Below are 27,668 nucleotides of genomic sequence, written 5' to 3'. Positions count from 1 at the left end.
TTTTTTTGAGACAGAGTCTCACTCTGTTGCCCAGGCTAGAGTGAGTGCCATGGCGTCAGCCTAGTCCACAGCAACCTCAAACTCCTGGGCTCAAGCGATCCTCCTGCCTCAGCCTCCCGAGTAGCTGGGACTACAGGCATGCGCCACCATGCCTGGCTAATTTTTTCTATATATATTTTTAGCTGTCCAGATTATTTCTTTCTATTTTTAGTAGAGACGGGGTCTCGCTCTTGCTCAGGCTGGCCTCGAACTCCTGAGCTCAAACGATCTGCCTGCCTCGGCCTCCCAGAGTGCTAGGATTACAGGCATGAGCCACCGTGCCCAGCCCTTAGATAGGAATTATACATCTATTTTATTTTCTAGAATGGCCTGGAAAACACAGTTGTGAGCCATAATGCCTCAGAGCCTGTAATGGAGCCTGAAAGAACAGGTGTATCCCACTGCCCTTTCCACCATGTGCATATTTAGGCAAGCATTGTTCTTTGCTCTTCGCTGCAGTCATCATTTGCAGACCCAGCTTCGGCTCTGCCTCATGGATACATGTGCTCCATACCGGTATTCAATTAATGAGCTACTTCCCCACTGCTTTATGTTCACCTGGTAGTCTCTTTGCTACTGTGTTTTCCTGCATTTTAATTTTTTTCCGGTTATTAAAACCAATTATTCTGAATATACTCAGTGTTGGGCAATCTTTCTCCTATGAACATATATGAGTTTTGAAAACAACCAAACGTCATCAGAGCTGAATCTGATAAATATTTGATAATTGTTTTAGTCAGAAACAAAGTATGATTACATGGTAGTGAAAAAAATTGGTTCTGCAAGTAATTCCAAAAGAATTTTCAAAAGGGTTTCAGCAATTTACAGTATCATTGGAATACAGCAGATTAGGTGCATACTGAGGGAAGGAAGGAAGGAAGGACAGGAAGGGAGGGAGGGAAGGTTGGTGGATGAATGGGCAGACATTATGTATCATTTTATCTTTTCTTGATAGTTTCTTAAGGAACTTCCCAATACAAAATAAACTACCAAGTCCTGGGTTACCTTTCCTTGTCTTTGGATAACATCTTTCACAAAAATGAAGCCCACACTTGGTTATCTTCATCACTTACACGCTTTCCTTAAGTCTCCTTTGCTAAGACACTCCCTATCTTGGAATGAACTTATTTGACTCCCCCAGAGGCTCTTACCTCTATTCTTGTCCTCTGTTTTATTAGATTACATTTCTTCCATGTTTGTATCAGGATAATTTTTATGCAAATATCAAAATAGGAGTAAGAGTGGCAGAGCTGTGTGCACATGTCCTGTCGGAGATTTAAAGAGCTACTTTTAGATCCACTGAAAAAGGCTTATTTAGAGCCCTATTTAGTACTGTTGATTATCCCTCAGGGACAAATTGTGCCAGAAGCAACCGGTCTCTCTTTCAATATGGTAGTCCTTACATCTTCTCTGTGCAGTCAGTCACTCCACATCAGACAACATTTTGAAGTTTTTAATTATCCCTCTATCAGTTGATCCTTGAAAATTTTTTATCCAGGAATATCATTCAAAAAGCTACAGCTCTGTTTTTTGTAATTTCCCTCCTAAGTGAGGCCAGTCATACACCAAACTACCTTTGCCAAATCTTTAAAAAGATTTAAATGTAAGCAAATCATGTACATGGTTTTCCTCGATGTCTTAAACATGGAGTATGGTTGCTCGTTTTTTAACATATTTGAGCTTTTACAATGTACCCGACACAGGATTTATAAGACAGAAAATACGCTCTCAAAATAACTCATTGATGAAGGAGAAACTGTAAAAAGAGAATTGTGATACAATGAAGGAAATTTTATAACAGAAGCATCTACATATCAAAGTGACTAAAAGGGGAAGGGGGGCATAGGTTAAGTTTCCCAAAGATGATAAAGATTTAGCCAAGTCTTAAAGAAGACAGACATTTGCCAGATTTCAGGCCAGGGTAGAAGGAAACCAATGAATGGTGCCAAGACTCAAAGGCATAAGAATGCAGGAAATGGAAGTGGTCAGTGTGTCAAGGACATAAGACGAAAGAGGACATAAGGGGACGATGAGGATTAAACTATAATAGGAACTTCTGCCTCTGTCCACTTTGGGAAAAATGAGATCAGACTTACCCAGCTATCACAAACAACTGTGAACGTAGAGATGATATATGAAAACTGATTTTTCAGTGTGGAAAACAGGCAGCACAGGGACGTGATGCCTGAGAGAAGGGGAACAAACTAAGTGAATCTTACCGTTGTCTCAGCTTTCTCCCTGGGAGTACCCACAAACAGCTATGGTGCAGAAATCTTGCTGAGATGAGGTGAGAGAGCCCAGGGTTTGGGAGAGGCTGAGAAACTGAATTTATGGTACAGAGCACCATAGAGAAGGCTGCTGCCCAAAGAGATCCAGTTTCCTCCTTATCGGTGCCCTGGAAGCTCTGGTTGAATACTAAGCTATACGTGCATAAGATAAAACTCCCTGGATCTGAGCAAAGAATTTCCAGGGAGCTGTAAGCTGAGCAATGCTCAGAGCTCACCGGGGATTGGGATATATTTTGAGTTCGAGCCAACCAGAGGGTATGGGTTCATTGAAGACTCAGGCATTCAATTGAGACCCCAGAAGAATCATACCTTAGGAGAAAGGCTAAACTAGTCCTAGAATAATGGCTACAAGCCTTTCAAACAACCATCAAAAGAATCAAACTGATCTATAAGAAACTACCTGCCAAAACAAAGTCCCTATTCTGTAAAAGAAGACAACGAAATCTAGGCACACAACAACATACATTTACAATGTCTAGCATCCAATCAAAAATTACCGGATATGCCAAGAAATATGAAATGCGACCCCAAATAGGAGAAAACTCAGTTGACAGAAGCAGAACAAGATAGGAAGGAAATGACAGAATTCACATGCAAGTACATTAAATTAGCTATTATAAATATGCTCAATATGCTCAAAGGTTAAAGGAAAACATGAATCTAATGAGGAAAAATGGAAGATTAAAAAAACTAAGTGGAACTTCTAGAGGTAAACATACAACATCTGAAATGAAAACTGGCTGGGCTCAACAGCAGATTAGACACTTCAGAAGAAATGATTAATGAACTTGATAGAGCGGCAGAAACCATCCAAACAGAGAATAAAGAATCTTTTTAAAGGAACAGAGCTTCAGTGACTTGTGGTATAATATCAAATGTCCTTTCATATCTGTGATTGGAGTCCCAGAAGGAGAAGGGCAAGAAGGGGCTCAGAAAAACATTTAAATAAAGGATGGGTGGAAATTTTCCAATTCGATAAATTTGGATAAAAATGACAAACCTACAGACGCAAGAAGCCCAATGAACACCAAGAAGAATAAACACAAGACCACATCAAGTCACTTCATAATCACATTGTTGAAAAACAGTGATAGAAAACTTTATAAGCAGCCATACAAAAAGCGATACATTACATGCCAAGGAACAGGATAAAAACACTGCAGATTTCTTAAGAGAAACTACGCAAGCACAATGAATGGCATCTTTAAGTTTCTTTAAAGTATCAACCTAAAATCTTTCAGAAATGAAAGCAAAATACTTATTCAGACAAACCAACACTAGAACAATTCATCACCAACAGGCCTGCATTACAAGACATGTAAGGTGTTTTCCAGGCAGAAGGAAATGATGTCAGAAATGTGGATCTTCACAAATGAAGATCTGAAAGAGCATCAGAAATGGTAAATACAAAAGACTTTTTAAAAATCGTTTCTAATTTTTCTAAAAGAAAATTGACAGTTAAAAACAATGTGCTGTGGGGTTTATTACATATGTGAAATGGAAATATGACAAAAACAACACAAAGAATGAAAGAGGGAAATGGAAGCTGTAAAGATCTGATAGTACATATGAAGTGGTATGATGTTGTTTGAAAGTAGATTGTGGTAAGTTAAAGATGCATTTTATACACCCTAGAATGAGAGAGAGAAAAAGGAGACAGAGAGAGAGACACACAGAGAATATGAAGGCCAGTACTTGAGATAAAGTGGAATACTAAAGTTTACTCAGTTAATCTAGAAGGAGGCAAGAAAAAACGAAAGAAGAAGAATAGGACAAACAGAAAACAAAGAGCAAGATGGTACATTTAAACCCAACCACATGATAATTACACACGAAGTAAATGACCTAAACACTCCAGTTAAAAAGCACAGATTTGTCAAGCTGAATTTTAAAAAAGCAGATCCAATTCTACGCTGTCTGTAAGGATAGGGAATCCCACTTTAAAAATAAAGATACAGATAGATTTAAAAATTAAAAGAATATAAATATACATCATGCAAATACTAATGGTAAGAAATCTGTCGTGGCTACATTGACATCAGACAGTGTAGACTTTGGAACAAGGACAAAGGAGGACCCGGATGGCCGGGGTCCCGGGGCCCAGCGTCGTGCTATTGCAGCCGTCTGGGGTGATGTCCACAGATGGACAGGACTGGAAGCCTCTGCAGAGCTAAAAACACAGATTGCTGCACCCCCGCACCCCCAGAGTTTCCGATTCATTAGCCCGGGCTGGGTCCTGACAGTCTGATTTCTAACAAGCTCTCTCTCCAGTGATGCTAACAGCTGCTGGTCTTGAGATCCACCCCGGAACCCCTGGTTTGGACGAATCACTGAACCTCTTCTTCCTCTTTAAAGTGGACATAATCTCATCTCGAATGGATAATGTCATAATTAGAAAGATAAAATAAGGCAGCGAGGTACCTGGAAGTGTAGAGATTGATTTCCCTGGCAATTGATTAATTGGGATTGAGCCCGGGATTTGAGATAAACAAACGGAAACCTAGGATTCCGCTTTAACCAGCCCGTTGTGGGGGTGCCAGTGAGGCAGCAAATACAGGACAAATAGATTTTGGGGTGAAAATAATGAGTCCAATTTTGGAGTTAAACGTGGCTTAAATGCAGTACCCATATATCTTTCTCACTCTTAAAAATAAAGGTCTGTGCTGTGGCCATTTACTGGCTCGGTCATTTTTACCCATGGTTTAATTTTGTGCCTTAAATAGGCATTTGGGAGCTTTGACAAAAATCGATGTGTTTGCCATCTCCGCATTTGCATTCTTGGACTCCGGGAAGGTGCACACTGGTGGGGGGCAAATGTCAAATCAACGAGGGTCAGAGATCCAAGAAACGTGTTCCCTGTGTCAGGAGCGGTTGCTGGTGGCGGATGAGGAACGCAGATTTTCAAGAAATGCCTCCTAATCGTTGATCATGATTTCGCATTGTTGTTCCCATAAAGGGAATTGCTACTGGCTCCCTTTCCTGCCAGTTTTGCTCACGCCGCTGGCAGCGTTTTCGTTGCTTTTCCATCGCGAAGGTTCTGCGTTATTTCCCCACGAGCTGGAAACCGGACGGCGCTCGAGCCGTCCCCCCGAGGGACGAGGACTGTGACAATTAAGAGGGTTTAACCCTCGGTGGCGCGAAACGCCCACAGCGCCCAACGGACGCGGCCTGCAGAGCAGTCGCCGCCTGAGACCCGGGAGTCGCCACGGATGTCCCCGCGGAAACGGTCCCTGCTCTGGGTGAACATGGGAATCGGTCGCCGGCGGGATCGCGACAGCTCGCGCGGGGGTCCGGGCGACGCCCGCCCCGCTGTCACCCCCAAGTGGGGGGCGCCGCGCCGGTCCCTTCCCCGTTCCTTAGCAACGTCAGCGGTAACCTTCGCCCCTCCGCGGCGACAATGCCGTGTGAGTTTCCACAGGTATCAGGCATTTCCCCGCTCCCGTCCCCGCCCCGGCGGCAGCTGTCCCTGGACGCTCTGGGTGAGGAGGGGGGCTGGCCTGTGCCCGGCCTCACGGGTCGCGGGACCCGACCCCCGGCAAGGAGCAGGGTGCGGGGGGCTCGGGCGGGAGCCCGCGAGGACAGCACCCCCGGCCCCGCGCCCACCCCGCATCCCGCACCCCCGGGCCGCGCGCTCCTGGCCCAACGGGGGGCGCGGGGCCGGGCGGGGCTGGGGGTGGGGAGCCCGGAACGGGCGCGGGGTCGAGGTGCGGGGCCGGGCGGGGGGCGCGAGGCCGGGATTGGGGGTGGGGAGCCCGGGCCGGGCGCGGGGTCGGGGCGCGGGGCCGGGGTTGGGGGCGCGGGGCCAAGCCGAGCGGGGCTGCGGGTGGGGAGCCCGGGCGGGCGCGGGGCCGGGATTGCGGGTGGGGGGAGCCCGGGCCGGGCGCGGGGTCCGGGCGCGGGGCCGGGCGGGGGGCGGGGAGCGCGCGGAGCCCCGGCGCGGGAGCCCCGGTGACGCACCAGTGACGTCTGTGGCGGCGGGCGGGATTTCCCGGCCCCTCCCGGGCTCTGAGCGAGACCCCGCGGCGGAGTGGGCGCGACCAACGCGGCAGGAAGGGGGCGAGGGTCGCAGGGTCGCGGGCTTCTCCCCGCGCCGGGCCTGGCGCCACGCGGGGTGCCGGACAGCAGCACCCGGCGCCGGAGCGACTCGGCTCGGGACCGGGCAGGGGACCGGGGAGGGCGGGGCTCGGCCACCTGCACGGCCGCCCCCCCCCCGGCCGCGCGTGGTCCTTCCCGGCCCGGGCGCGGGGCGGGGCTGGGGACGGGCGCGGGGACCCCGCGGGCGGGGCGCATTTGCACCGCGAGCCCGCACGCGCCCGCCCTGCCCCGCGCCCCGATGAGGAGCGAAGCTGCGGGGTCCGGCCGCCCCCCGCGCGCCCCGCTGCGGTAAGTGGGCGCCCGCGGCGGGCCGGCTGCTCCGGGAGGGACGCGCCGCGGCCCGGGCCCGTGTCCCCGCGGGGACCGCCGTGGCCCTCGCTCGCCGCGGCCGGCTCGGGCAGAGCCAGGAACAGCAGGGAAAGTCGGGCAAGAAAGTCTCCGCAGCTGGAGGAGCGGCTCTGGCGCCTGTGTCGTGCTGACGCCGGCAGTGGCAGCCCGCGACACAAAGACCCGCGGCTGTCGCGGCCGCCGTCGCCGGCCCGGCCTCCGCGGCGCCCGCACAGGTGCACGTCCACGGCCGGCGCCGGGTGCGGGGCTCCCTGGGGCTCCCAGGACCCGCCCGATGCGCCCTGGGGAGCCCGGGCGCAGGTTTGGACAGCCGGCTCGGGACGCCTAGGGGGTCCCCAGCGGTCGGGTGGCCCCAGCTCTGTGGCTTGAGGCAGGCGGAGGCTTCGGAGGGACCCCTTTCCTTCCATATGTAGGTCACCGCGCGTTTGCTGTTCTCCCAGCAGGGACGTCCCCCGTTGGAGAGGACCTTAGTGGAGGGAGACGGAGTGGCTAGTGGGTCATTTTATTGGGGGAAATGCGTTTGGCGAGCGCCGGCGGAAGCCCCCTTGAGTCCCCAGCACCCTGGGACACCTGCCTGGGGAGCGGTTCCAGTGGGACTGTGGACGACAGGGCGAGGGTTTGCGTTTCCTCCCTCCTTTATGGCGTCTGTCCCCGAGGCTGGTGCTGAACTGTGCTGAGCTCGCCGCGCGCGCACCCAGGAGCATCGGGGGAGCGGGGACACCGTGCGGTCGGCAAAACTCCTTCATTTGGAAGGATTTGCTTCATCTCGTGCATTTTGGGCCAAGGTGTCAGGAAACCTAAAAATGTTGAAGTTCGATCGAGTGATAAAGTGGATCGCAGACGCCGGGTCCCCCCAGCTCCCGGGGCTGCCGGCTCGCTCCTCTTCCTGTCGCCTCCCGGGACTGTAAAAGGCTGGCACAGGGCCCGGCCCTTCCAGCCAGAGCAAAAGGCCTCCTGGGCTGCGCCCGTGTGCTCCATTAAACGTGTCAGTCCTGTCATCTGCTCATGAGTGAGTGAGGTGTGATGCTTCCCACAGGGGACAGCAAAATTCCGCAGCAAATGCCTCTAAGCGGCCGTGAGGGGACCCGAGCTCTGTGGTTGGCTTCTGATTCCCTGGGCTACTCCTTTTCCCGGTCTTTGCAGCGGCGGGGGAGGGGAGGCCACCAGCGTCTGCTCGGGCTCTTCCCTGCAAGAGGCCACCGGGGAAGAGCCAGGTGACCAAAGGCGTTTTGCAGCCCAGAGAGACAAGATGGAGCACATGGGAACTGTGGATTATTTTTGAAGCGTGGGGTCGGTGCAATGACCGACCAATCAGTCTCAACAAATAGCAGGTGTTAGTGTAAATAGGAGGTTTATTGTGATGCTTTGTTAGTTAATGAGTAGCGTCACTATGGGGTTATCAGGTTGACATGGCTATTTAGGACGATGGACTTCCTCTCAGGCCCTCCACCCAGGCCCAGCTCCAGTCCCCATAACTCCTTAAAATAAAATTGCCCAAAGGAAGCCCCCGAAGATGTGTGGCTGGCCAACTAGCACAGCAAAAGGCTCGTTCCCAGTGGTCCCATGATTGGCTGGGCAATTGCCTTTGACATTTCTCATGCAAGCCCACAGTGGAGGAATGAGAAAAAAAGCTTTTTCTGTGTTCATTTTGCAGTTTTTAAAGCAAGAGTGACAGTCCCTGAAGCCCCCCAAATCTCAGTGCATTCTTTGAAATGGTGTTACAGAACATCGGGTGGGAACATGGACCCTGGTCAAAGCTGTCTCAGGAGGACAGGAACACTCAGGAATTCAGGAGTGATTGTATAAAAAGTCCCCCCCCCCCCCACACACACACACTCACTACACAGCTGCTACTCACAGAGGAAGCAAAAGCTAAAGTCCGTAACCAACAAATCGTTCTCATTTGTGTATAGCCACGCCTCACCAGCACATTTTACTCATTTTCTGCTTGGAGAGGGGAGAATGCCTAATGTGTGTCAGGAGATTTCCCCTTTCTTCATGGAATTTTGAAACCATGTCTTTAAAAGATGACCCGATTTTGTTCTCAGAACACCTTTCTGAGCATGTACTACCATCTAATCTTGCTGATTTTCCTTTTGTCATTTGGCGTTTTTATTCACTCTAGACATACTCAGTCACGGAGTCTTTTATTATTCAGGTAAAGAGATTATTTGTTCAGGTTTCTTAAACCAGAAACCAAAATTTAGCTTCTTGAATACACCGTAAGTACTACAGAAATGTCCCATCCGCAGTGATTAGCAAGGATGTTTTCACTGAAAGTCAGAAAAGCTAAATGCGTATCAGAAAAGAAAAACAAGGACATCAATTACAGGACAGTACCACCGAAAGGCTTTAAGTAGCTGGTTAAAACCCGTATGAAGAATAAGCCAAAGACCTTAAATAAATGATCAGAAGTGAAAATGAAAATGAAATTTTCATTTTAGGGAAGGAAATAGAGGCAAAAAAAAAAAAACTGCTGAAAGAGAAACTGACTGCAGAGAAAAACAATGGGTACTTCAAAAGAGATCCATTCAGCGAGCTTGCTGGAACATTCCAAATCCCTTTAATTGCCAGAGAGCTTTTTTGTTAGGTCAAATGGTAGCTGGTGGGCAATCAGTTTTCCCGCTGGAACCCGGCAGACAAAATGGCAGGCGTCCTGCAGATAGGGGACACGTGGCTGTGTTGAAGCCACGGCACTTACTGTGGAATGTGCCCTGGGCACCCAGAAGTCAGGGAGTATGTGCAGCCACGGAGGAGCTGTTCACCCCCATGGCCCTGAGGTTCGCAGGTGTCTGCGAGCAAGTCCCCGAGAGCCCCACCTAAGGGGACCAGGCAGGGCAGGGAGCTCAGGCTTAGTGGGCGGCGAGGGGAAGGGAGGGCCTGCCATTGCCAGGCGTGGGCTGGATGCATCATGCGGGCGACCCACCGACTCTGATCCTCCCGTGATACCTGCAAGATTTTTCTAATTTGCAAAAAACAGCAGTGACCGCTAGCGTCCCCTCTGTCCGGGCGTGTTCCGGCGGGGTGTTTGGCGGGGTGGTGGGAACTTCTTTTAACTAGCAAACAAACAGCTCGCACAAAGGATAAGTGGAAGCAGCTGAGACGCGTGGAAGAGAAGAGAGGGAAGACCCCAGGCAGCGGCGTGTGCACTTTCCCAGGGATTTGTTCCTCCTTCTTCCTATACATTCCTCAAACCATTCCCGTCTGGCTTGCTGGGCCGGCTCTCCCTAGTGGGACACACGTACCATGAACCCATGCAAGGGACCCCAGAGGTAACAGAAATGCTGTAAGTGTCCCTGTGGGGCCCAAGGGGTTTTCTGCACCCACCGCCCCCCCCCCCAACACACGTGCACAGTGCGGGCCACAGCCCACCGCGCACAGACTGGCACTAACTGGGCGTTTGTGCCTCTCTCCTCTGTCCCGGGCTTCCTCCTGGTGCCCCTGCCCAGTTTCTAACCCCGGGGACTTCTCTTCCTCACCCTCCCGGCTCGCCACTGTAGGGAGAGGCCGGGCAACAGGCATAGGAAGAGGGAAACATTGTTAATTCTTTCAAAAACTCCTACCCAATCCAAGCACCTCCGCAACGGCATCAGAAACGTTTCCACGAGCAAGAGATGTCCCCGGTGATCCCACCACCCAGATTCAACTGTGTTTACCTCTTGTGCTGTTCCGTCACACAGATGTGTAAAATCGAGAGACTTCTCCCAAAACAGGGTCCCCGTATGAAGGTCCGAGTAGGAGAGACGGGATTAGAGGACGGGAAGGAAAGAGCGAGGACGCTGGGGTCAGGGCGGGAAGCAAAGCAGGGCAGGGAGGTTGCTGAAGGTCGAGAGTGGCTTATTCTCCACGACAGCCCAGGGGGACTCTGTGGCCCAGGTCCAGACGCTGTCGGAGGGGCGAGGACAGGAGTAGCAGACGGGGTGGCCGTGCCCCAGGCTGGGACTCTGCCTTCCCAGGGCGCCAGGCTCTCAGAGGCTGGGGACAGAGGTCAGGCAGCAGTAAGGGCAGCCCACCTTTGCTGAGTGTCCCCAGGGGAAAAATCTTGAGCAGCCTTGGAAGGGGCTGTGTGTTCTCCGACTACACCCGCCATCGCTGGGGGACACTGGTGGCCCAGAGCCCTCACAGACCGAGTGCTGCGGCAGCGCCCGCTTCTTAGCACTGGGGTCCACTGTGACAGCAGACTCCCTCTCTGTGCAAGGGCCCGGGCATACCCAAGAGCCAACGTCCTCCTCTGGAGTGTCTCTCCAGCCTGGTGCAGGGAGCCGTCTGTCCCGCCCTGTGGCCCTGGAGTGCCTGCTGCGTGCACAGCCTGCATGGAAATTTCCAGCAGGGCCTTTCCTCAGCCCAGAGCCTGTGGCACACTAAGCTGCATGAGTCAGTCCCTATTTGGTTTTCGTGTCCCTTCGGCAGCCTTGGGAAAATTCTGTTTTCTCCGTGCCCCAGCTAACCTCGCCTGCAACCCGGGGGGGCTACCCCCATGTGCTTGTTCCCCTCTCCCTCCCCGGGGGGAGGACAGAGGGCTGCAGCCTGGTTGGGGAGACTCGTGGCTTCAGTCCATGACACGTGTGTGTTCGACGGGGCGCACGGGGGAAGCTGATGCTACGAGCATGCGCACACAGTCGGGCTTCCCAACGCTCGGGGACAGTGGTGGCAATGGAGTGTGGCCAGTAAGGGACCGTGGCAGATGTGAGTGAAGAGTCCCGAAGTGCTGACCCCGAGGGAAATAAAGGGAAACTGATGGTGCTGTCGGCCGCTGAATTCTCTCTGGGACAGGTGTGCGGATCCCTAAATTGGCCTTTGTCATTGTCATACACTTCCTCCCCTCTGCAAACTTTATCTGATGGGGACAGAGTCCCTGGCATCTTCTGCTGACCTGAACCTCTGGGGGCCTGGGTCCCCGCCACCCTCCCCTGTCTCTAGACAGCCACAGCCGTCGACCTTCCAGCGGGAGTTTAGCATTTTCCTTCCACTCGGTTGGTCTTGCAGAATTGTGTTTCGGGGGCTCTCTCCGTGCATGCCGTCTACACTGCTGTGAGTGTCTGTGTGCAGCCTTTCTCGGGTTTCCACGCACGCCGGTGCTCCGCACTGCCTGCCTCGTCACTGCTGGACACGACAGAGGGACTTTTCCAATGCAGGTACATTGCGGAAAGCAATAGACGTGTTCGTAAAAGATTGTACGTAAACCGTGTTTGTAAGACGCTCGCTGAGTGCACACATGGTAAACATCTGCATGCAGTACGTGCACCAGGTAATTGAGGCACCGGCGACAGAAAGGTGAGTAAGAGATAGTTATGCCCTGGGGTTAGTGCTATGACAGACATGTTTAGAGTTCTCTGGGTGCAAAGATACCGGCAGTGTCTTGGGCTGGCCCTGGAGAGCTGAGTAGGGTTTTTGAAGCCAGACAAGTAAGCAAGGGCTTTGCAGGCCGAGGCCCCGGCACGTGCCCAGGCTCAGAGTCGTGAGTAGCGCAGGGGAGAGAGCGGAGAAGGCCGATCGGAGCGGGGATATGAAGCCTCTTGCGTGCCGCAGGGAGGGGACTGTCCTTTGCAGAGTGGGCAGCCCAGGGCAGTTGGGCAGCACACCCGGGGTGTGGCGGGTGCCGGCCTCACCCCCCCGGCTGTGACTGCTGCGTGGGGCAGGTGAGAGTTACGGGGCAGGAGGGGGAGGGCAGGGAGAGCTGGCGACGTCCTAGGATGCTCCGGCCCCCCCTCAGTCGGGGCCACTGTCTGATCCGAAGCAGAGGGGCAAGGGGAGGCTGGCGTCTGGGAGTCCCAGGGTTTCTTATCATAGCTCAGGCCTGGACAGGGAGAGGTAACCTGGCTTGGCCTCGTGAGTGGAGTTGAGCAAGTGGAGACAAGGTGTGTGGCCTGCCAAGTTAGGAGGTGACACCTAGGGCCGTGTGCATCTGGAGCTAAGCAGAGGTCTGGCCGGACACAGCCTGGAAGATGATGGACTCAGTGGTACCCGGGTGGTGCCACGAGGCGAACAGGCCGAGGGAGATCCAAGGCACGGTGACAAAGTAGGGAGGCCCACGAGTCAAAGTAGGGGTGTGAAGTTTGGGACAGAACAAAAACCCTTCTGTAACATGCATATACTGCTTCTGACACAGGCTTTCATGCACTGGGCTCCCCTAAAAGGGACCGGACCCCCCACACACACACCCCTCGCCGGTCTTCAAAACCACAGTCAGCTGCCACCACCGTGCTTCCCTGGGTGACTCATTGTCTCTGTGTTCCAGCAGTTGCAGTTCTGCCTCTTGTTTATAGTTCCTTTGTCCCCCTAATGCTTACGCATTTGCTCAGACGCTGCTAGCACCCGTCCCTTGCTGCCTGTTGACGTCGGGGAATTTCAGTTTATTAACCCTGGGTGTGTGCTTGTCTCTGTCTGGGGGAGAGTTTCCATTTTACGTTTTGCTCAGTCCTCCCGGGCACCCTCTTCTCACCCCCAAGCTCTGGAGGCCCCGAGGCAGCCTGGCCCCCCTTCCCAGTAACCATGGCCCTGAAGAACCGCCCCTGCTCGGGGCACAGTGACCCCACGTGCAGACTTCCGCGCCTCTGCTCCCCGCCACAGGCAGCCACAGGGCAGCTCCCAAGCTCTGGGCGCCCTGGAGGAGATGGGACCTCCGTTCACCCGTCGGTCATGGGCGAGACGTCGGACCGCTCCTGTGGCCTCGTGCCGGGGGTAAGAACGCAGAGATGAGCGAAAAAGACTGTCCCTGCTCGTGAGAATTTGCACTCTGGTGACGGTGACAGATGGTGACAGATGATTACAACACAGCACAGGCTTAAGGACAGGTCCCGCCTGGACACGGCAAGACAGCAAGCCCAGCCCAGAGGTCAGGGAGGGCTTCTGGGAGGAGGCCCCAGGCAGAGCCAGGAAAAGTTCCATTTGAGGAAATAATAACGACAACAGTGGCTGACATTTCCTAAGAGCTCACCGCAGGCCAGGCTCTGCGTGTCTTCTATGGTACTGACTGCTTATTCCTGACAACCGCTGTGGTCGGAAGAGTAATGATCCCAAAAGGTGGCCACACCCTTGTCCTTGGACTGGTGGGTATGTCACGTGGCACAAGGGATTTTGCAGGTGAGATTAAGGGAAGAATCTCGAGATGGGAAGATGATCCTGGATTATCGGCAGCGCATCACAGGGGTTCTTGTAGGAGGGGGCAGGAGCGTCAGGGAGAGACATTGGAAGATGCCACACTGCTGGCTTTGAAAATGCAGGAGGGGCCATGAGCCAAAGAATGCAGGTGGCCTCCAGAAACTGGAAAAGTCAGAGGCTGCAGACTCTCCCCGGCACCTGGATTTCAGCCCAGCGACACCCATTTCGGGCTTTTGAACTCCGGAACTATAAAATAATACATATGTGTAGTTTTAAGCCGTAAGTTGGTGGAAATTTGTTGCAGCAGCAACAGGAAACCACTACAACTATTCCTCTCCCCACTTTGCAACGGAAGAAAGCGAGAGGGTCAGCCACGTGCGTACATTGCACGGCTGGACAGGAACAGGGCCGGGCTCCGGACCCTGCACTCTCGCCCCTCTCCTGTCCCCGCCACCTGGGAGAGACGAGGAAGCAGCAGTGCAGCAGCTGGGGCTTGTCAGGGAGACCGGGAGCGTCGGAAGATGAGCTGGCAAGGTGAGCGGGCAGGAGTATGGGTCCCCGAGGCCCTTCCTGGTCAAACAGGGGAGCAGCCTTGTCAGCCTGTTGGCCCGGGCTCCGTTTTGGTGGTCTGCTCAAGTTCATGCCCGACTGGGAGTGCCCGTCGGGGCCAGAGGTCAGCGGCCCAGGCCCAGCTCACCTGCACCTGGCATCAGCCGCCCGCTGAGCCGTCTGCCGTGCAGAGCACTCTGCCTCCCTCCACCCTCAGATGGTTCCAAAGGGCCTCCCCGGCCAGGGCTAAGGGCAGACATCCGGCTAAGCACTCGCAGCATCCTGATGCGTTTAAAATTCTGTGTTCAAACATATGTTTCCTGCCACCCCATCCTTCTTTTGCTCGTTCTAATTCTTTAATAGAAAGCATCCCCCATCCGTCAGCCTCTGACTGCAAGAAGTGGCCAGAGGACTTTTTAGGCAGTGTTTCATTTCTGATACCACTCCAGATATGTCTGCTTAATTTATATTCCAATTATTTTACGGGCTGTGCTTGGGTTTTCAAAGGAGCAATCACCGACATTTGATTAGTGTTTTGCAGTTTGGCAAAAGCATTCACGTGCCCTATCCGCTTGATCTTTACAGAAACGCGAGGAGGCAGCGATCTTTACCCCATTCTTAAATGAGCAGGCTGAGGTTCTAGGATGTGTCGTTTGGCCAGGGCACAAGGCAAAGCCAGGATAGGAACTTAGGGCTTCTGTCTCAAATGCCACATTTTTTCTATCGCATTACATGGCCTCTTAAGGGGAAGGAGAAAAAAGATCCAAAATGCACTTACGAGGAAATAGAGTCCCAGAATCCAGTTCAGATGTGTCCCTCCCGGGCGCAGAAGTACAATGTGAGGACATCCACATGCCACCACCGCTGTGTACCGGAGACCCTACCTTGCTTCGGGGCTCATCAGATCCCGGGCTTAGATGTGAGAGTGTCGTGCAGGGTGGTTTGAATGAGACACAGTTGGCTCGGCAGCATCTCATGGCAGAGGCAGGCATCCTGCTGGGGGACCCGCAGCGACGAGCTGGTCTCTGGTGGGAGGCCACAGCGTGGGTGCCCTGCCCGGCGTGGCCCAAGCTCTCTGTCACTGGGGAGCCAGGGTCTACAGCAAGACAGAGACACGGCAGGCCTGCTGCCCAGCGCCAGCCGCCCTCCTCTGCTCAGGGCCCCTGGGGTGTCCCATCCCGCACACGGCCCCTCTGCCAACACAAGTGGCCCAGGCACAGGTCAAAGCTGGCCTTTCCCTGTTCTCTGTCTAGGTGCCTTTGGGCTGCTCCCTTGCGGAGACCCCAAAGAGCCTTCCTCAAATAAATCAAAACTCTGGGCCGGGCGCGGTGGCTCAGGCCTGTAATCCTAGCCCTCTGGGAGGCCAAGGCGGGAGGATCGATTGAGGTCAGGAGTTCGAGACCAGCCTGAGCAAGAGTGAGAGCCCCGTCTCTACTAAAAATAGGAATAAATTAGCTGGCCAACTAAAAATATATATAGAAAAAAAAATTAGCTGGGCATGGTGGTGCACGCCTGTAGTCCCAGCTACTCGGGAGGCTGAGGCAGGAGGATCGCTTGAGCCCAGGAGTTTGAGGTCACTGTGAGCGAGGCTGACACCACGGCACTCACTCTAGCCAGGGCAAAAAAGTGACACTCTGTCTCAAAAAAAAAAAAAAACTCTGGCATTCAAAACTTGTTCCCGAGGAGGGCATTCCGAACCCACTTTGGAAGTAAAAAGCAAAATACCTTTCTGTCTTTCTATTCCTGCCTTGATAATCCCAGCTCCCCTGGCGGCAGCACGGATGTACCTGGGCAGCCGGAGGAGGGTGAGGTGCAAGAAAGCACCGCGACAGCACAGCCCCCTTTGCCACGATGCTGTCATCAGAGAGAGCCAGGTTCTCCCCGTCCTAGTCCGGGCTCACCCGTCAGTGACCGGAAGGAGTCGCTGCAAAGGGGTCTCTGCATCCATGTCCCCCCCAGGAACCCTGTGCAGACTGCACACAGATACCACGTGTTTGCACGCTGTTCATTTGCAAGGACACGTGGACGCCTTGGAGATTAACAAAATAAAAATGAATCTAAGCTTTTTACAGCTTTGTCACGTTTGGGAGTCAACAGATATTAAAAGTACCGCCCCCGGGGAAGCTGCGTTTGTTTTATTAATTTTAGAAGGGGCGTAACTTCTAGATGTTTAGAACGTCATGCTTTAAAACCATGGGAACCGTGGTTTGCGAAATCTTCTACCTCTAGTCCTGTGGTTCATCGGCGATGCCGTGCTGCGGTACGTGTCCCCCGTGTGCCGTGACCCGGCTCCCTGCCTGGCTCTGTGTCGCCTTCCTCTAGCGGCTGGTGGCCTCAGAGCGGGAATAGCTCTGGGCAGCCCCACTCCTTCCACAGGGGCATCGAGGGGGGCAGCTTTTCAGAGGGTGGGTCTTGCCAGTGTGGGGGTCAAGGGTAGTTTCCAGACCGGCTGATCGTTCACCCTTCCTAGAGCAGCGAGGTCTCGTTAGTGACCCGTGGGACTAGGCGCGCCATCCTGTGGGACCCCAGCCTCAGCCCTGTCTGGTTCTGAAACCTCCCACCCCCCACCATGACCCTTTCCTTAGACCCAGAGCTTATTTTTCTTCTCCAGTTAGGATCCTGGTCTTTATGTCCCCTCCCGTTTGCTTACAGAGACTTTGCCATGACCTGGACCCTGTGTACATTTTTCTTGCCCCCCTTTTTTTTTTGAGGCAGAGTCCTGCTCTGTCACCCTGGCTAGAGTGCCGTGGCGTCAGCCTAGCTCACAGCAACCTCAAACTCCTGGGCTCAAGCGATCCTCCTGCCTCAGCCTCCCGAGTAGCTGGGACTACAGACATGTGCCACCATGCCCGGCTAATTTTTTCTATATATATTTTTAGCTGTCCATATAATTTCTTTCTATTTTTAGTAGAGACGGGGTCTCGCTCTTGCTCAGGCTGGTCTCGAACTCCTGAGCTCAAACGATCCACCCGCCTCGGCCTCCCAGAGTGCTAGGATTACAGGCGTGAGCCACCGTGCCTGGCCTTTTTTGTTTTTGGTTTTTTTTCTTTGCCTTATCCTGGTTAGACATTTCCCATCCCGGGTGCTTCTTCAGTCACAAGCAGTTGGCTTCAGATTAAAAGGAGAGAGAACCAAAGCCAGCCTCCCTGGCCGGCTGTCTTGCTCAGAGGGTTCCCACCACGTCGAGCCATATGGTAGGTACAAGAGGACTTTTGTCATCTCAGTTGCTTCACGCAGAGGTGCTGGCACAGAGATCAGATCCCGTCATCTGTGGCTCTTTTGGCTGCCGGGAAGAAGTGGGATTTCTCCCTGCCCCGGCCAGTGCGCTCCTCCACCGCCACCTCTGTCACTCAGGGACAAGTGGGGGAACAGCCACGTTGCAGGATCCGCAGCCGCGGTGTTCACAGTATCAGGCCGTCAGCACATAAAAAAAAAAAAAAAAAACCACCCATGTCAGATGCTTCATCTTTATTCCTAGAAAATATCCAGTTAATTTTCAGGCTTATTTAACATGACCTTTTTTGGTTTCTCACTGCTGCTATAATATTCTCTTCCATGCGTGGCCTACTTGAGCAACACAAGCCAGTTCTGCAAAGTCTGAATAACCACCTTGGAGAGAGACTTTGAACGTGTGTAACAAGCGATCAACAGTGTCAGCCTTCGACATCAGCTGTCCCTTCCTCTTTTAACCAGTTGTCTTTGAGTCGTCATTTGGGCTTGTACGTTCTTCTAATCCAGAAAGCGAGCTCCCTGGCTGTGTTTTCCTTTTGCTTTTGGTGTTTTTGTTTGTTTGTTTGTTTTTCAGGATCAAGCCATTGAGTTGTTACCTAATCTCAAGAAAGGCAGGTGACAATGTCTAATATTCTGTGAATTTGCCAAGTTGTCTTACTGGTTTTGTTCCTACCTGAGGCATTTGACTTCATTCTAATCATTCTGGGGCAAGAAGATGACAAACTGTTAGAACTGGGAAGACTGAAATGCAGAGAGACAGAAACTTGCTCAAAGTCATGCAAGGAATCAGAAGGATTAGAGGCAGGTCTCCGGGCACCTCACCCACCCTTCCTATCTGGAAAATATTCTCTTCCAGTCATTTATGCTTCCTCTGCAGAACCAACCCTATGCCTATTCCTACTTCCCTGAAAGGCAGAATTCTGCACCTTAGTTCCAGAAGCTCATTCTGCAGCCAAGACCTGCAATCTTGGCGCAGAAGAAAAGCATGTTGACCAAACCTCGCCCCGCATGAAGTGTGTATGTCACACAGCCCACCAGCCCTGTGCTGCGGGCCTCCCTGCCCTCCCAGGCTTCGCTCAAACCCTGCCACTCGAGGTATTCACAGAAGGAAGTCTTCCTGCCATCTTTTAGTTAACTGAGAATTCGTCCGCATACCACTACCCTTTCGGGAATTAGATAAAAGTAAGATATGCTGGACATGCAGACAGTCCCAACTCACAAGCCACGTTACAGTCCAGCCACGGTGCCACTGGCCACTGGTCCTCAGAGCTGCTTACTCCAAAACTGTGGTTGACGGAGGTTTCCGGTTGCTAGAGCGGTGTGTCACCAGTGTTCAAAGATAAACGCGGGCACATTAAAATCATAAAGAGTTTCTTGGAGCAGAGAGGGACTCATGAATTGGGCAGCCCCAGACTGCAAGCTGTTCAGGGCTGCGCCAGGGCGGGACAAGGGGCAATTTACAAGGTGTTCTTGGAAGCAAGACAAAGAAAATGCATGTGATTGGTTAAAATGCAAAGTTCCCAGTTAGAGGTTAGTTGGCAGGTTCTGATCGGTTAAGCGTAAGTTTTGTTTACTGCGGACATTGAGCTGGGTTTGGGTTTGCTCAGGTAGGAGCCCCGGACAATGCAGTCTCAGTTAATTTTTTTCTAACACCAGCTACATGGTGTTTCTGAGTTCCTCTTCCATTGCATGTGTCCCTCGAGTCTGAGGGCCGTGCATCTAGGTTGTTCTGAGCTGCGTCCACGCTCCCCTGGGTGGCTTTGTGGCCATTGCTACAGCCGCTTAGGCCATCGTACAGGCCTATTAGGACAGGCTGACCCTGTTCCAGGGGCCTCAAATTGCTGTCTCACGGTTTGGCATTTTACTGACCATCTGCTCTCATCAGAATTACTGGGCCAAACAAAACACCTGGCTTTGGATGATCGGCTTTGATGGAGGCGTCTGCTGAGTGCTGAGACGGTGGCATTATTGGGCTGTTGGTGTTGATTATGGCACAGTAGCTGAGCCACAGGTTGCTGTTTTCAGCAGCAAAGGTTCAAGTACTTATGCTACTTTAAAGGTGTGTATCTAACAGGGTTAAGGTGCTGACGATTTGTGGATCTTCCTGAAATAGTCTCACAAGAGAATTCTTAAATATCGCGAATAAACATTACCAGCCTTTTTTGTGAGCGTGTGTTGGGTTCGTGTGAAGTTATGAGGAATGGAGGTTATTCTTAGCCTATTTAAAAAGACAGAGGAGAGTAAAAGTGAAGATGTGTGTAATCCATACCCACCAACTGTAATTCTAGTATCTACCCTAGAGAAATTCTTGTTCAAATGATATAACATCATTGTACAGGCTGGGCACATGCCTCACGCCTGTAATCCTAGCACTTTGGGAGGCCGAGGCGGGAGGATCACTTGAGGCCAGGAGTTCGAGACAAGCCTGAGTAAGAGCAAGACCCCAGGTCTACAAAAGTAGAAAAATTATCTGGTTGTGATGGTGCACAGTGGTAGTCCCAGCTACTTGGGAGGCTGAGGCAGGAGGATCGCTGGAGCCCAGGAGTTTGAGGTTGCTGTGAGTTGTGATGTTGCCACTGCACTCTATCCTGGGAGACAGAGCAAGACTCTGTTTCAATAAAAAAAAAAAAATCATTGTACAAAACAAAATATTGGAAATAATTGTCCATCAACAGGAGAAAGGATAAATAGAGGTAAATAAACACAGTGGAAGACCATTTCCATTAAATTGGATAAATCTCAGAAAAAGAGTTCAGGAGAATCCATATACCATTACAAATATTTTTAGATAAGAAAAATAATTCTATGTATTATTTAGAGATAGATAGATATATACACCCAGGCCTAACTTGTATCATTGCACTTTTCTTTATCGCGCTTCACGAATATTTTGTTCTTTATAACTGAAGGTCGTGATGACCCTGCATCAGGCAGGTCTACTGGCACCGTTTTTCCAACAGTGTTTTCTCACTTCATGTCTGTGTGTCATGTTCTGGTAATTCTCACAATATTTCAAACTTTTTGTTGATTATTGTGTCTATTATACTGATCTGTGATCAGTATTCTTTGGTGTTACTATTGCAATTGTTTTGGGGGGTGCCACGAACTGTGCCCACATAACATGGTGAACTTAATCGATAAGTGATGTGAGTGTTTTGACGGCTCCACCAACCAGCCAGTCCCCATCTCTCCCTCTCCTGGGCCTCCCTATTCCCTGAGACACAGCAGTATTGAAATTAGGCCAATTAATAGCCCTACAATGGCCTCTAAGTATTTAAGAGAAGGAAGAGTCACATGACTCTCACTTTAAGTCAAAAGCTAGAAGTGGTTAAGCTTAGCGAGGAAGGCATGTCAAAAGCTGAGATAGGTTGAAAGCGAGGCGTCTTGTACCAGACAGCCAAGTTGTGAATGCGATGGAAAAAGTTCTGGAAGGAAATTGAAAGTGCTGCTCCAGTGAACACACAAATGATAAGAGAACAAAACAGCCTTAGTGCTGAGACGCAGAAAGTTTCAGTGGTCTGGATAGAAGATCAAACCAGGCACAACATTCCCGTAAGCCAAAGCCTAATCCAGAGCAAGGCTCTAGCTCTCCTCAATTCTGTGAAGGCTGAGAGAGGTGAGGAAACTGCAGAGGGAAAGTCTGAAGCTAGCAGAGGTTGGCTCATGAGGTTTAATGAAAGAAGCCATCTCCATAACATAAAAATGCAAAATGAAACACCATGTGCTGATGGAGAGGTTGCAGCAAGTTATCCAGAAGATCTAGCTAAGATCATCGATGGAAGTGGCTTCACTGAACAACAGATTTTCAGTGTAGACGAAACAGCCTTCTATTGGAAGATGCCATCTAGGACTTTCATAGCTAGAGAAAAGAAGTTAATGCCGGGCTTCAAAGCTTCAAAGGACAGGCTGACTCTCTTGTTAGGGGCTAATGTAGCTAGTGACTTTAAGTTAAAGCCAATGCTCATTGCCCGTTCTGAAAATCCTAGGGCTTTTATGAATTATGCTAAATCTACTCCACCTGAAACAACAAAGCCTGGATGATGGCACCTCTGTTTATGGTATGGTTACTGAATATTTTAAGCCTACTTTTGAGACCTGCTCAGAAAAAAAGATTCTTTCAAAAGCTTACTGCTCACTGACAATGCACCCAGTCAGCCAAGATCTCTGGTGGAGATGTACAGGAGATGAACGTTGTTTTCATGCCTTCTAACACAGCATCCATTCTGCAGCCATGGATCGAGGAGAAATTTTGACTTTCAAGCCTTATTATTTAAGAAATATATTTTATAAGGCTATAGCTGTCATAGGTAGTGATTCCTCTGATGGATCTAGGCAAAGTGTTTTGAAAACCTTCTGGAAAGGATTCACCATTCTATATGCCATTAAAAACATTTGTGATTCATGGGAGGAGGTCAAAATATCAACATTAATGGGAATTTGGCAGAAGCTGATTCTAACCCTCATGGATGACTTTGAGGCATTCAAGACTTCAGGAGAAGAAGGAACTGCAGGTGTTGTGGAAATAGCAAGAGAACTAGGATTAGAAGTGGAGCTTGAAGATGTGACTGAATTGCTGCAAGCTCATGATGAAACTTGAACAGATGAAGAGTTGCTTCTTATGGATGAGTAAAGAATGTGGCTTCTTGAGTGAAACCTACTTCAGCTGAAGATACTGTGCACATTGTTGAAATGACAATAAAAGATTTAGAATATTCCAGAAATTTATTTGATAAAGCAGCGGCAGGGTTTGAGAGGATTCACTCTAATTTTGAAAGAAGTTCTAAAATGCTATCAAACAGCATTGCATGCTACAGAGAAATCTTTTATGAAAGGGAGAGTCAGTCAATGTGGGAAACTTCATCATTGCCTTATTTTAAGGAGTTTCCACAGGTACCCCAGCCTTTAGCAACCACCACCCTGATCCGTCAACAGCCACCAACATGGAGACTAGACCCTCCACCAGCAAAAAGATTATGACTTGCTGAAGGCTCAGATGATCATTAGCATTTTAGCAATAACGTATTTTTAATTAAAGTATGTACATTTTATATACGCTATTGCACACTTAATAGACTACAGTGTAGTATAAATATTAATGTAACTTTTATATTAACTAGGAAATAAAAAAATGTGTGTGATTCACTGAAGCAAGCCTGCAGTGTCTCTGAGGTTGCCTGTATGTTTGAAAAGGGATCAAGTCATGTAGGAATGATAATCCACATTCAGAACAGTGGTTACTGGGCTGGGCACACAGTTAGGAAGAGGTACCCAGGAAACGTCAATCATCTGTTGGATTTCACAAGCTGGGTAGCAGGTAGATCAGGGCGTTAGTTATATTATTCTCTAAATGGTATTATATGTCTGAAATATCCCATAAGAAGAGGTGGGTTGGAAATCTACCCAACTCGCTCAGGGACATATGGGACAAAATAATCTAATAGATTATTAGGTCCTAGAAGATGTTTGTAAAAAAGACATAGTACATATTTTGTTGCTATTTCTGTGCATGGTGGACTTCGGGTGTCCAGAAGTCATCTCCTGGTTCCATGGCCATGCAAAGGGCAAATCACAGCTGTGCCCAGGATCCCGGGGGAAGACCCTATAACCAGTGGCCAGACTAATGTCCACGTAGATAGATGGCTGCGTGGAGGGACCAGTCGCTAACGTAGCGACCAGCCACCCAATCTCAGTTTAGAAAGCTTTGTGTCCATTCCAAGCAACAGAAACCAGCTCAAGTCCAAAGCAGAGGGTGGCTTTATTGTGCAGTTATAGGGAAGTTCACAGAACGAACACGTGCTGGAAGAGCTTTGAACTAAAGCAGCATCGGGATTCTGGGGGACGGGGCTGGGGAACAAAGGGGCAAGGTCTCATTGACCTGTGACCACAGGCCCACCGCCATGTGAACGTCATCTCACCAGCCTGTTGTCCCCAGGCCATGTTAGGAGCGTGCTGGGGAGAGGGCCTGAACGGTCATTTGTCCAGGCTGTTGCAGGAACACTGAAACAGGCTGCTGGCCTGGTCACTCTTGGGGTTCATTGCAGCCTTACAATTCCATGGATTTTCGCAGACGTGGTTGCCACTCACTTAAAGAAGCTAAACAAATATTCCTGTTGTCCCATTCTACTCTAGGCTTCTAACAATCTAAAATTCTTCCCCTAAATATTAATTTTTAAAGTAGTCATAATGTAGGTACTATGTATATTTTTTCATGAAATGAAGTCAGAATATAAACAAAAATCTTATTTCTTTTAACTGACATAACTTATTGGTGATTTTAATTTTGTATTTTTGTATGGAGTGTGAATATTTTCGTGATGAACATATAATTAGAAAAAAAATTGGTTGATTCCATTTGGAAATAAATGCCCTTTGTCTCAGTCTGTTTGTGCCGCTATAACAATTTACCTGGGACTAGGCAATTTATAAACTATAGAAATTGATTTCTCACAGTTCTAGAGGCTGGGAAGTCTGAGATCAAGGCGCTGGTGTTTGGTGTCTGGTGACAGCCTTCTGGCTGCGTCCTCACGTGGCAGAACGTGGAAGGGCACATGGGCCTAAGCTAGTTCCCTGCAGCCCTTTCCTAAGGCACTAACCCATTCCTGAGCCCTCAGGACTCAATCGCTTCCCCAAAAGGCCCCACCTCCTAATGCCACCACAATGGTGATCACGGTTCAACATGAATTTTGGAGGGGACACACATTCACACCATAGCACCCTCCAAGAGAACTGTTGAGATCTGGAACTCTTGTGGCTGATGATATTTGAACCTCTAGGTTTATTATTTTTGTTCCATGGTATTGACTTGGAGAGAGAACGGAGTTGATACTGTTCTTTGTGTGGTTTTTGGCATTCAAATTCAATTAATTAAATGTCTATTGAATATAAAACCCTTTGCTCGTGGCTCCTGGCAGTATATAAATGAATCTCACAAGCTTTCTGCCCTAAAAAGAGCTGGAAGTCTAGAAAGGAAGAAAAGACACGATCACATTATTTGCCTACCCAATGGCACAGTCTAACGCATCGGGGGCAAGAAGCGGCCTGGAAGTGTCATAGAAATTAAAGGGAAGTGGTCGGGTCCCAGCACCAAGGCAGTGAGCCAAGTGGGGAAAGCTTTGAGGTTGGGAGCCTCCAGAGGAAACCTTGAAGCTGAGTAGAGGAGGTTTTTAACAGGAGGAGCTGGGTCGGTAAACCAGGGAGGAGTGGAATAAATCCAATAGTGGAAGCAAAAGCATGAAAGTAGGAAAAGCCCTGAGCCCCTAAGAATAAACTCAGGCAGCCACCCCAGCTGGATCAGAATCACTTAACTTTTATTATCATATGGGAGAAGTTGGGACTGATTTGTTGAAGCCTCTTATAATTGCATTTGACATTTCGAAAGAAATATCCCCAGCCATTACATTTTAACCACTGGGTAGGGTTTTTAAAAATAATAGAATAAGCTTCATGGCTTTATGCTGGGCCTCTCCTTTTTCTTGCCTCCTATAAACGTGTCGGTCTCAGCTGTTTGCTAATTAACTCCCTGCATGAAAAGTCAAGTAGGTGTTTAACTCCATCCCTTCCAAGGAGAGGAAGTGCCAGTTTTGTTCAGAGAGGACACGTCTGTCTGTCTGTCTCCCAGCTCCCGCTCCGTCCTGTGGGGCTCAGTTGAGTGATTAACTTGGAGGGGCTCTGGCTGCCCGAGGATCGGTGGCAGCGGTTCCAAGGGAATAAGCCACCAAAGAGGCGTCATGGCCAGCTCGTGAGCCACAGAGAGCAGGATGGGATGCAAAGGTCAGGGGGCCCCGACCAGGGAGTTGTGCAGAAGCCTCAGAATCAAAGGAAACGAAGCGAAGGGAGTGACAAACAGGGAGAGGAGGCAAAGAGACAGGGGGCTGGGCGGGCTGCAGGGAAGCCATCGTTACAAAGGACATGGCCACCTGGAGCCCGTGGGGCACAGTAAAGAGGGCCGATATGAATCTCAATCCACAGGCTCAGGGGTGAGGAAAAGGGCGACTCTTCTAATTGTCCTGTCACTCAGCTCTCGTTGAAACATGCCTCCTGCCTGGCTGCCACGCAGGGGGTTGCCTCAGGGTTGCCCCCCAGACCTTATGCAAGACCAGGGCGTTGGGAGGGGGTCCCCTCAGTCCTTCTCAGACTGGCTGCTTTCACTTAGTAATTTGCATTTACGTCTCCCTGTAAGGGAAGATCTTTCCATGCCTTGACAGCTCATTTCTTTTTAGCACTGAGTAACATTCCCTCGTGTGCATATGCCAAAGTGTGTCTATCCATTCACCTACCAACGCCCATCTTGGTTGCATCCAAGTTTCGGCAGCTGTGAACAGGCTGCTCTAGTGTCCTTGCAGCATCTGTCTACCGGGTGACCAGTGAGACACAGGCTTCCTCTTCCCAGGCTCGTAACCTTCCCTCTGCCCCCGACCCCGAGAAGAATCGATCATCTCCTCTTCTTCGGCCCCTCCCCCCTTTACAGCACCTTGACTTGGTCATGGCGTTGGCTGCTCAAAGTTTCGTCCCCACGCTGGATAGAAGGCAGGGATCACCTTCAACTCACTTCGTCGCTTCCTTAGGGCAATGCCTGCCATCGGAAGGGTTGAATGAACGAATGATTGAATGAGTGATTTGCGGTTCTCATCTTATTTTCACCACTAATTAGCCACTTAATGACTTTGGACGAATGACTCACTACCAATGAGGAAATTGAAGTGGAATAGGTTATAAATCGTGTCATATAGGCTGTTCTCGGTTCATGTGCCCATCACCCTAAGGTGAGTTTCCCTCCCACAGCCATGACACACCCCGTGATTCTCAGAGAAGAGTTTCTTACAGGTGTCGCAAATAACAACAGAAATAAGCAAATCTGGTTCTTTGCAGTGGTGAGCACAGAGCCCCAGCTGTCCTGCGTTGCTGGCTACACTGGGTTGTGTACTGCACCCCCCAAATTCCTATGCACCCGGGCTTCAGAGTGTGACTCTATTTGGAGACTGTGTCTTTGCACGTGTGATTAAGATAAGGATTAGAGCGGGACCTAAAGCCAATGGCTGGTATCCTTTTAAGAAGAGGAGATGACACAGAGAGACGCAGAGACGTGGGTCATGTGAAGACAGAAGCAGAGATTGGAGTGATGGTCTCCAAGGAATGCCAACGGTTGCCAGGGGCCACCAGGTGCCAGGAAAAGACAAGGAAAGATCCTAACCTGGGGTCTTCAGAGGGAACGCGGCCTCGCTGACACCTTGATCTGGGACTTCTAGCCTCCAGAACTGTAGGAGAATAAATTTCCGTTGCTTTAAGCCACCCAGTTTATGGGAATGTGTCCGTGTGGCCCAGCCGTGGAATCTCTGAACTGCCCTTTTGTCCCCAGTGACGTGACCTGCCCACTTCAGTGGAGCTGCAGTAAGACTCGAGGGAAAGTGATGTCATTATAAACTGTAAGGTCGATGAGCGGTGTAAACGCAGAACGTGTGGGTTTTTGGTCTCCACTGTTCTCCCGCTGGGCAGCGTGGCGGCTCCATTGGATGAACCTGAGTATCTGACCCAGCAGTCAGAAGGGGACTTAGCTTCACGCCCGGTGAGGGCTGATGTAAAAGCAACGGAACATCACTAGACGTTTTAACAGTTTTTTCCTGTCGATTAAGATCTTGGACCCTATCTGCAAGGCCGAAGGAATGGTCAGGGAGTGTCTGGGGTGGCCAGCTGGGACTAAGCACTCTGTGCCCGCCTGTCTTGGCACTGGGGACATCGCCGCTAATGACACGGTGAGCAGTGCGAAGGGTCCTACCGAAGATGGGTCTGGTTTATCTCTCTGCTGTCTGTTCTGCACTGCTTTGTCCAATGCCGTCTATGACAGCTGGTCTGCTAACCTCTCATTGTCTCGATCTTAACAAGAGCTGGATAAGAGGGGCAGTGGCCTGGTGACAGGCAGCCGGCAGGCCCCAGCACCATTCAGAGCCAGAGTGCCCTTGCTAAGAACCCTTGGTTGTCTCCCAAGTCCATTGCGCTCCATGCCAGGCCAGAAGCTCCTCG

At 50.7% G+C, this 27,668-nt stretch overlaps 1 protein-coding gene across 2 annotated transcripts in view; it reads left to right on the top strand.

Moving 5' to 3' along the window:
* The first annotated feature begins 6,647 nt into the window (after positions 1 to 6,647).
* Positions 6,648 to 27,668, top strand: part of GNG4 (G protein subunit gamma 4) — a 44,101-nt gene continuing 23,080 nt past the window's right edge. For both annotated transcript variants that reach the window (XM_045537248.1, XM_045537246.1), the window contains exon 1: positions 6,648 to 6,710. The gene's annotated coding sequence lies outside the window, so the exon portion shown is untranslated. The remainder of the gene's footprint in view (positions 6,711 to 27,668) is intronic.

This window comes from Lemur catta, chromosome 25 (genome assembly GCF_020740605.2).
Source record: "Lemur catta isolate mLemCat1 chromosome 25, mLemCat1.pri, whole genome shotgun sequence".
In the NCBI taxonomy this organism is placed as follows: domain Eukaryota; kingdom Metazoa; phylum Chordata; class Mammalia; order Primates; family Lemuridae; genus Lemur; species Lemur catta.
Note: the sequence above shows the minus strand (reverse complement) of the source record. Positions and strands in the feature narration are given on the sequence as shown.